The following is a 9,877-nucleotide window of genomic DNA, read 5'->3' as shown; positions in this document are numbered from 1 at the left end:
GATAATCTGACATTTCTAATATAAAGAGCTTTTATCAACCTTGATTGACCAAAGCTAGGATGGGCAGAGGAGATCAAGAATGATGGTCCCATCTGGTAGCAAGCAGGCATGTAGGAGACTGTTATTTATCTCTGTCAAAAAGTGCCTGACCACTCAACCTACTACAGCACAACCAACAGCCATCAGCAGGCACACAGAGATAAACAACATCTACACACCATTCAAAAGAGGCAATACAAAGGAAACAAAAAGACCGGAACACCTCCTCGCCAGCCATCAACACCCAGATAAGCAGAGATGAACACCAGGATTAACACAAACAAGCAGTAAACAATACACTAATCAAGGAATTACCAACTCAGACAATCAAGCAGTAAACAGCCTAATCAAGGAACTACCAAAAAGAAAACAACACCCCCACCAACACTGACAGGGCAAGCTACTGTATATAAACAGAGAGCAAACCCCATTCCCTTCTAGCACTGAAGATGTTACCTAGCTGGGTAACAAAACGTCTGCAAGAAAACAACCAAGCTCAGAGAAGCCCAAGGATTCCAGAGCTAACATATGTCAGAAAGTATGCCTTGGTGGTTGTGGAAGTGGATGAATGTGGGAATCCTCAGCTGATGATAGTTATGTGCTATGTTCCAGTTAATGGTGGGATTAGAACAACCAGGGATGAGTTTTCTGAGAAACTGTACAACCTTCTGAACGATTGCAATCCAAGGGGGAAATTGTTCTGTTAGGAAGGTGGGGAACATGATTCAGCCATTTTGGAGACCAAGAATTGATGAGAATAGTGACTCTACTTAGAAAATTGTTTGTTTCAAATACAGTATGTGGTTTAAGCAAAAGTATACATGACAAAGGAATCAATACAAATCTAAAAGCATGATTGCTTTATGATGAAAGACTGAGATACAAGGATGATGAGAGATTCTGAGTGTGCAACAGGTTATTGTTTTGGGTAGTGCCAAGAGGGGTTCTTGGGAAAAAATGGACCCATAGATCAATCTTCTATCAGAATTAATGGAAAGTGGAGATAAGAGAATGTAGAAGCTGTTTGGAACAGAGTAAAAAGAATTGTTACAGATTGCCACAGAATTGCATGGAGCTACACTAACAGGCAACATAGAAATGGATGTTTGATGGAATGATGAAGTGACTGAGTCTGTGAATGAGAAAAATCCCTGTAAGAGGATGTTTGCTGAAAAAATGAGGATGAAAGAAAGAAATTAGGATGCTGTTCTTAGTATTTGGGATCCTCTAGCAGGTTCCACTTGTTTTGCACTGCATTCACTTTAATTCACACAGAAAGCTCTCAAAGCATGGTGCAGTATGGATTTTGTTGTTCAGCCAGCTAGTCACTGAGCCTGCCACTGATTAGGGCTGAGAGCAAATGACTATATAATATAATGTGTATACAGAAAAAAAGATAGCTGCAAAAAATGTAGTCAAAGAGAGGATGGTGTGCTTAAGTTTCAAGGAAGCAGAGAAAAGGCAGAGTAATTTTCATGGAAATCAAAACATTGTTTTGGAAGTGGGTGAAGAAGGCTAAATAAAGAGGCTTCAGCTGAGTTATCTATACAGATATTATCTTTGGTTTACTATTTTTACTCCTTTTCTAATGTTCTGCATAACACTGCTTATCCCAAAAGGGAATAGTATGTTGGGCATGTATTTATCTACCTTGGTTGAGATTGATTCAACACAGATGTAGCAAGACAAAGAAAGGTGCGTGGGGAATACAGTGGAAGAAACTCTAAGATAGTGAAGAAAAACACTCAGGGAGGTGTTATATTAATTATACTAGACATCACAAGGAATCATGTTATGAAAGCTACTGAGTGTTCTCTATTTTTCTGGTTTTCTTGTCTCATTGCTATTGATATTGTCAATTTGGATATATTGTCAAAAACAGGATCAGCCACACACACAACAACTTTGAGAGTTGCAGAAGTACAAACATTTTTAAACAAAAAACACTAAATATAGTATACATTCAGTGCCTATGGAAAACTTCTGGAGAGGAAAATTAAGAAATTCAGATAGGACAAGAAATGTGGTTAAGGTTCTGTCTGCCTGGCAGACTGAACAAAAAAGGAAGAGCACCCCACATGAAAACATTTTGATTTCATTATGTTATATTTCTCTTTTGTTTAGTATGTGTTATTTTCCATTTTGTAATTGTTCTTAGTTTCTACTGAAGTCACTGGACCTTGAATCACAATTGTTTCAATTACTTCTACAGCACCTTAATTCAATCATGTTTGGATCCCATGTGATTAGATCTAATCACTCTAGAATAGGGCAAGGGACACTAATGACATATCAATAATTATTTTTAATGATTTATCAACTACCACATGAATTATACAGAATTAAACCATCAGTTAATATTTTATTAATGGAGGTATTTTGAAGCCATTTGCTTCTAGAGTGTTTTTGCAATAGTGAATAAAGTAAAAAAAATTTAAATTATTTTACACTGTATTTATTAAGTCAGATATGGTCTATTATTAACCATAAACTATTATATTTAGTTACAGTAATTAAAAATCATAATTGGTAGATGGGCCAAATTTTTATTACTGACATGCTTTAAATGGTAATAAAATTTTTAGTAGTGAACATAACAATTAAACTGATATAATTTGTTTTTCATATAAAATTAAAGATAAAATTACTATAGTATTCCATAGTAGTTTAATCGATCATATTTTATATCCCATCTTTCAAAGTTAAATAGATATTGCAGGTTTAGGTTGTTCCATTTTATTGTTACAAGAAAAAAGAGTTAAAGGAAGAAACAGCATAAGGACTTCTTTCAGAAGAAAAAATGCATTCCTAATCTTTGCCATTTTACCTTATCTGCATTTTCAGAAAGAGGGTTTACATGTCCCCTTCATCTATTTTAACTTTGCTTATGAAGCCACAAAAGATACCTGATACTGGGAAAAATGGTGAGCTCAAGACTTTGGGGATAAGTGGCTAAGAATGAATGAAGACAAAGTAATAGGTGGATTGAAGAACAATATTAAGTACGTAATCATTACTTTCAATGTACATGACTCTTGGTCACGGGCATAAGCTTCCCAGGTTCAGTTCATTGGTTTCAGGGAGTAAACCAGGGAATTACATAAACTCAAGGGCAGGGCAAGTAGCCAGCCCGCCCAACCGTCTCTTTCATTAACTGCATGCTCTTCATATGATTCATATGGGAAAGTGGATATCATTGCATATTCATTCTGATGTAAACATACATCAGGGCAGTAAAGTATGAATAGGACAGCTTGGTATTTGGACCAAGCAAGGGGAAGAGCAGGGGGATCTGCAGGGGTATCAAAAGAATCAAGATGGAGACCACATTACAAGCAACTATGCAAGTGAAGCCTTGGCCCTATTTTATATGTGGAACCTCCACAATGCCTGTAAAAAGGGACAGAGCTTCAAGCACATGGCTGACATCACCATCTTGACTTTTTTTTGATACCGTCATCTCCATAGACACCCCTGGGGAAGAGGACAAATTGAGGGAATAAGAGAAAATCTGATGAAGAAGCAGCTATGTAGTTATAGATCAGACATACACAGCCTAAAGGGGAAACAGAGGCTAGCTCCATCCATCATTCTAACCCAGGGTTCTCCAAAGTGGTCAATATCAACCCCCAAGGGTTGATGGGACTATCCATCATTTTTGTTGTTGTTATTTGTAGTACTATTAGGCAAAGTAGTATTTATTATTTTCATATAAATATTTGGGGGTCAATGAGGAATCTGAAACTTCATGAAGGAGTTGATGAACTAAAGAGTTTGGGGGGCCCTGCTCTACCTCATAGTGTGTTTTGTTTGGTTTTGGCTTAGTGTATTGTGTGATTCAAGACATTCTGGTCTGTAAACCATGGGGATATTTGCAAACCCAGCAAACTGTGATTTATTCAGTTAGCCATGGCTTAGCATGATAGATGAGCCCAGCCAGAAAGTGTAGAATAATGGTGAAAATAGGTATGTTCTAGGAAGAACTAGACGGAAGCAGCCACCTTACCAAGTGAAGCGATTCTTTTGGGCATCAGATTTGGGATGCCACTGAAAAGAACAGAACAGAATATAGACAACTATTACTCTTTTAAAATAGAATTGTGCTTGGGTATGTACTATATTTTCTTTTATGCAGAACACTACATTATCCCCTAAAGCTTTTGCAGCTTTAGCTTCTCACATGAGCATGACAGATAAAAAATACTCTGCTTTTGAATTTTCATATTGGAAGTGTGTCTTCAATTGTACTAACTCTTCAGGACCTCACAATTTACAGATTGCAAGGGACAGTGGACACAATAGAGAGATTGGAATTTCCTCTGTCTTCTCTCTTAATCTCTCACTCTGCCTGCTCTTTGTCTGCTAATCTCAAGGTACTTCCTTCCTGCCTTTGTCTTTCCAGATCCCTTACTCTCTGACTTTCTGCTTGATAAGATGCTGCTGGTGAGAGCTAGGCTTTGCCTATCCCTCCAATGCTTTTCCTGCTATAAACCTTTCTTTTAAAGTTACAACAAACTGATTCGGTTGTCCTAGTTCAGCTCAGATGCTGCTCACCAGGATCACGCTGAAATCACTTCCTCTGGCAGTTCTAGCTACTGAATGTGCAGAGTATAGGTTAAAAAAAAATCAATTTTTAGATCGTATATTACAAACAACTGTATTTTTAATCAAATTACATCATGAATAACAATGTAACATTATATATAAGAACACAAGTTATTATTAAATGATCTTCCCCATCACTATCAGTCCCAGACCACATGAAATGCCCCTGCAGAATGAGAAGTGTTGATGTAGCACATACTTAATTTGCACATTAAAACTTCCCAATAAATGTATTTTGAAATGGGAACATAGAGATTATTAACTCTTGTTTGAAATAACTGAAGTGACCCGTCATTTTGCATTTGAAACACAGCAGCAGGTGTGACTCCGAGTTACTCAAATTAAGTATAGCCTTCCCTCACTTTATGCTAGGGTTACCTTCCCCCAAAACTTTGTATAAAATGAATGTGCATAAAGCCAGACACTGAATCAGTGAAAAAATGGGGTTGTGGGATATGGTGACAAATTTTGTAACCCAGATGCGTTGACATTTTTAGAACCTGATTATTAAGTGCTATGTTGCTGAAACGTGTTCTTCCTTGTCTTGTGTCCTATGTACAGTGAAGGTATTTTCTCCATCTTTTCTACTGCTAGATTTCTATGGTTATCATGGTGGACAAAGAGGCAGAATGAACATCATGGGATTACAAGTTTTATTAGCATTCTTTGCTGTGTTGCAAACAGTGCACTTGCCCAGGTTAAAAGCTTGTCCTATGGCTGAGAATCTTTCATCAGCTTTGGTGTGATGTAATACATCCAATTTTCTTTCTAGTGTTAGAGAGGTCCTTTTCCTTTTGATTCTGAGTAAGCTTGCTGGACAAGATGTTGATGGCCATTTGGCCGTACAGTAACAGCTATTGCGGTTACAGAAGTAAGTGAGAGACAGGATGCATTAACTAGAACAACTTCTCATCACAATGGTAGGTGGGTGAATGAGGTGTGTAAAAGGGATTTTGATGAGAAAATGTTTCAGCAGTTTTGGCAGGAAGAAGTCTTGGCATGTTTCCAGACCTTTGGCACAAACTGACTGTGCTGGTATAAAATTGCATAACAACAATTTGGGATGAAAATGATCAATTGCATAATAGCAAATTCACATAAAATGAGGGAAATCTGTACATTGTACCCACAGGCATCTCTCCCAGCCATATTGGTAGAAGAATAATAATATCATAATGAGAAATTAAATAGCTACTCATTTGCTCCGTCTTGACCCCCCAAAACTGCTGCCTGTTCCGTATACATAACTTTATTTCTTCGGAATGCAGATAACTTTGAACAACACTATGCTGCAGTGAGCCACTTCTGACATTTTTTTTTTTTTAAATAAGTGGCTTTATAAGTGGAATATAAATGTACTTTCAAATTTGCTGCTTTATCCCAAGGTAGACCTTTTTTTTTTTTTGGTGCCTTCAAGTCAGTCTTGACTCCTGGTGACTGCCTGGACAAGTACCTGTAGTTTTCTTGGCAAGATTTTCAGAAGTGGTTTGCCATTGCTTCCTTCCTAGGGCTGAGAGAGAGTGACTGGCTCAAGGTCACCCAGCTGGCTTCATGTCTAAGATGGGACAAGAACTCATGATCTCCCAGTTTCTAGCCTGATGCCTTAACCACTACACCAAAGTGGCTCTCTTTTCATTAATAGTATTATATTAATAATAGAGCCAATTTGGTGTAGTGATTAAGATGTTAGACTAGAAGCTGGGAGACTCTGAGCTCCCTTAGGCACAGAAGCTAATTGAATGATATTGGACCGGTCACTCTCCCTCCATCCGACCCACCTCAGAGTTGTTGTTAGGAAAATAGGAGGAGCGTTAGGTACGCTGCCTTGAGCTGTTCAAAGTAAAAGAGGGGTATAAATTAAATAAGTGTAGATATATACAAATTAAAGCTACCGTAGCTTTTAACTTTGCCAACTTTATTACATGGAATGGTGTCATCTTTTCATTATAATGTACATCATCCAGAGTAAACTATGCTGGAAGAAGAGAGTAGGGATGAAGAAAAATTTGAAGAATTAAAAAATTACTTGAAAAAGAATATAAATGGCCAGGGGTGTTACTAAGCAACAACCTGTTTGCTTCTGTTTCCCCTACCTGCAAGCACAGAACATCACAGTGCTTACTGCTTCTCCACTCCTGCACTTAATTGTAAAGTAAGCCCAATTACTCCAAGCTACATAGCAAGCTTGCCACTCATCACAAGGTGTCCTCCTCTCCTGCAAGACGTAGAAGAGGTACAGGAAGTGCAGAACTCAAGCTATGTGAAGGGGACATGTAGGCTCACTGCCAGGACCTAGTGTGATGTTCAGGAAGAGATGAAAAATATTAACAACCAGTTTGCACAAACCAGACTTCACTGGCTGGATAACACCCCTGCACATACTACAGATCAAGGACATGTCAGAATGTGAAATAGGGATACGGGATTGTCAATATACAGTTCATAGCATGATATGCAATATTATTTATTTACTAGATGTGTATCTCACATTTAGGAGCTCAAAGTGGTAGTGTTCACTCCTATTTTCCCCTATAACAAGATCCCTGTAAAGCAGATTGGGCTGAAAGAGGCTGACTGTTTCTCAACCTCCAGCTCTTTCCTCCATGTTAATTCTGTCTTTAAAACCATAAAAGGGTAGATCCAAAAGAATAATAAGGCACTAAGAACTATACGGAATCACTAGCTCTATAGGAGTAGGCTTTCCCTAAGCCCAAACCAAGAAACACATCCAAATAATGAATGAGAGCCAACTGCCTATCAGTTTACTGAAAGTGATAGCTAATAGAAAATTATGCTGCGATAAAAAAAAAAAAAAAAGCAAAAGCAACCACAAAAGAAACAACTCTGAAAAAGTAGTTCTGCATTTAGGGCTCTGCTGTCATTGGGCTGGATGAGTAAAACCAAAAGCACATCAACAGCTGGGAAAATATTAAACTTGGTTTGATGATTTTTACTTTTCATGTATGTTGTATTCTTGACAGCTCCCTAATCTCTGCAGACTGTAAGGAACTGCATGTAGCTTCACAATATTTTTGCTTAGATTTCTGTTTAGGCACAGGGCAACAATGGGTTTTTTGAAAAGTTGTAAAAACATTGTTCCATATCAAGAAAATATCGGTCAGGAGTTGTAGACAATGTTTGAAAAGGTAGACCCTAGATTCATTCCATTACAAGCAACCATTACCAGAAGCCCCATCTGCATTGCATTTTCTGGCACTTCATAGCCAGCACCTCTATATGCCCTGATGGCTGCTGGCACGTCCCTCCCTCTCTCCAGTTTATGCTGGTTTCTATGTTCCTGTGGCAACATGGAGCAAGTAGCAGCCTCCCCATTCAGGGAAAGCAGTGGCATGTTCCTTTAAGCAAGTAGGAATTGAGGCAGGCCACCTCCATCGCTCCGATGTTTTCATTGCTACAAGAGCACCCAGCCAGGATCCACGCACCCACTGGGATTTTCCTGGGACACCTTTCTCAGGCAGGAGAATTCACCAAAAATCATGATTATCCCAAACAAATTGGCGCAGTTGATAGTTACGCAAGAACCAGTAGCCCTCCAGATATTGCAAGGCTTTTAAGTCTTACAAGCTTTGGCTAGTGTACAGGTAATATGGGAGCTTATAGTCTAGCTATGTCAAGTGAGCCTCTGGTTCTCACCCTGCTGGAAATAGCTCTTCTTCCTCTCTCCCAGATACTTTATTCCTGAGAGAAACTTTCTCCTTTAAAATAAACAATTTAAATTACAGCCTAAAGAAAGACCCCCATCTGTTAAGTTTCCATAACACAAACAGCAGATCTTACATATAATGCTAAGCCATAGCAGTCTGTGGTTTTGACTTAATGTAATATGTAAATGCAAGCACCATGGCTTATGAACATAGTTTAAGGCCTAGAAAATTGTGTGAATCCAGTTTGTCTTAGTAGTCCTCTTGCACACAGCAACTAATCCCACCTTTGAACATCCGCAGGAAGGGGGAAGGGGAGCAAGTGTTATGACATCATTGTGCATATGATATTTGTGTGATGATGTCATGGCACATATGACATCAGTGACTTCAGTCAGCCATCTGGATTCATCTCTGTCATACATTCATGGAAATTCATGTGATTTAGGCCCCCACCATCTTGAAGTAATCATGCAGCTTGTTTTACAAAAACAGTTACAACATAAATAATTTATAGAAAACTTTCTGATATTTATAATAACTATTTTCATGTACTATACAGGTTACAATGTTCCCAGTGCAACTCTTTCCAAAGATCTCCTTTAAAAATTAAATATCTTCATGCATGAATTCTCAGCTGCTCCTGAATTGAAGCTCATGGACAGCCAATGAAATATAAGGATGTCAGCAATATTTTAACATTTGTATTATGCAGAAATCCTACCAACAGGCTAAGGTGTGGAAAGTAGATACAGTATTCCCAAGTAGTTCTCTGCCCAACCCCACTTGATTTTAATTTCTGTTTCTACATTGGTTTAAGTAGAAGTTGGTGGAGATATTATATTGCAAAGTGCCAGCAACAACTTTATGTGTAAGAATGTCTCTGGGTCACTTTAGGTAATTAAAATGATGGGTGGCAACACCCTAGTATTTTATCTTAAAATACAATTACCTGTCCAGAAAAAAAAGAAGGTAAATTGGGATGATAAAGAACATGAGGATGGGGTAGTAGCACAGAGCATCTTCACCAAGCTGCTTTCAGGTTAGTGTGGTTTGTGACCAAGCTAAGTGCAGAACGGCAGCCATTTTGTCAATAGATAAATACATCCCCATAAGAACCATTTTACGTGGGTGTTATATACTCAAAAGTGCAAGTGTACCCACTACTCCAGTAATCTGCCTACTCCTGGCTTAAGCCCTCTCCAATTGAATGAAGACATTCGGAACAGAAGATGCTGCAGAAGCCCCGCTACACCAGCCTAACATCACATGTGCTACTGTCACAAAAAATATATTGGTACAGCATTCCAAATGGAATCCTGCCGGAGAATGAGCTGAAACAAGGCAGACACAGATTGCATATAAAAACAGGCAACACAAAATTCTTCACCTTGTCAGTCTGTGTCTATGTTCCTACTAATAGCACGAGCTTACTTTGAAAAGTTAACAGCAACCCCAGACCTAAATATGAAATGCTCTTTCCCCATATGTTTATACTGTGGGGGCAGGGGGGGGATAAAATGTTTATATTGACAATTGTCCCATCCACATCACCATGACTAATAGGGCAT

The sequence above is a fragment of the Python bivittatus genome, unplaced genomic scaffold (assembly GCF_059951505.1).
Source record: "Python bivittatus isolate LINGU-HERP-01145 unplaced genomic scaffold, Pbiv_v1 ctg000410_np1212, whole genome shotgun sequence".
Taxonomy (NCBI): Eukaryota; Metazoa; Chordata; class Lepidosauria; order Squamata; family Pythonidae; genus Python; species Python bivittatus.
The sequence above is the reverse complement of the archived record's forward strand: the minus strand, read 5'-3'. Positions refer to the sequence as shown.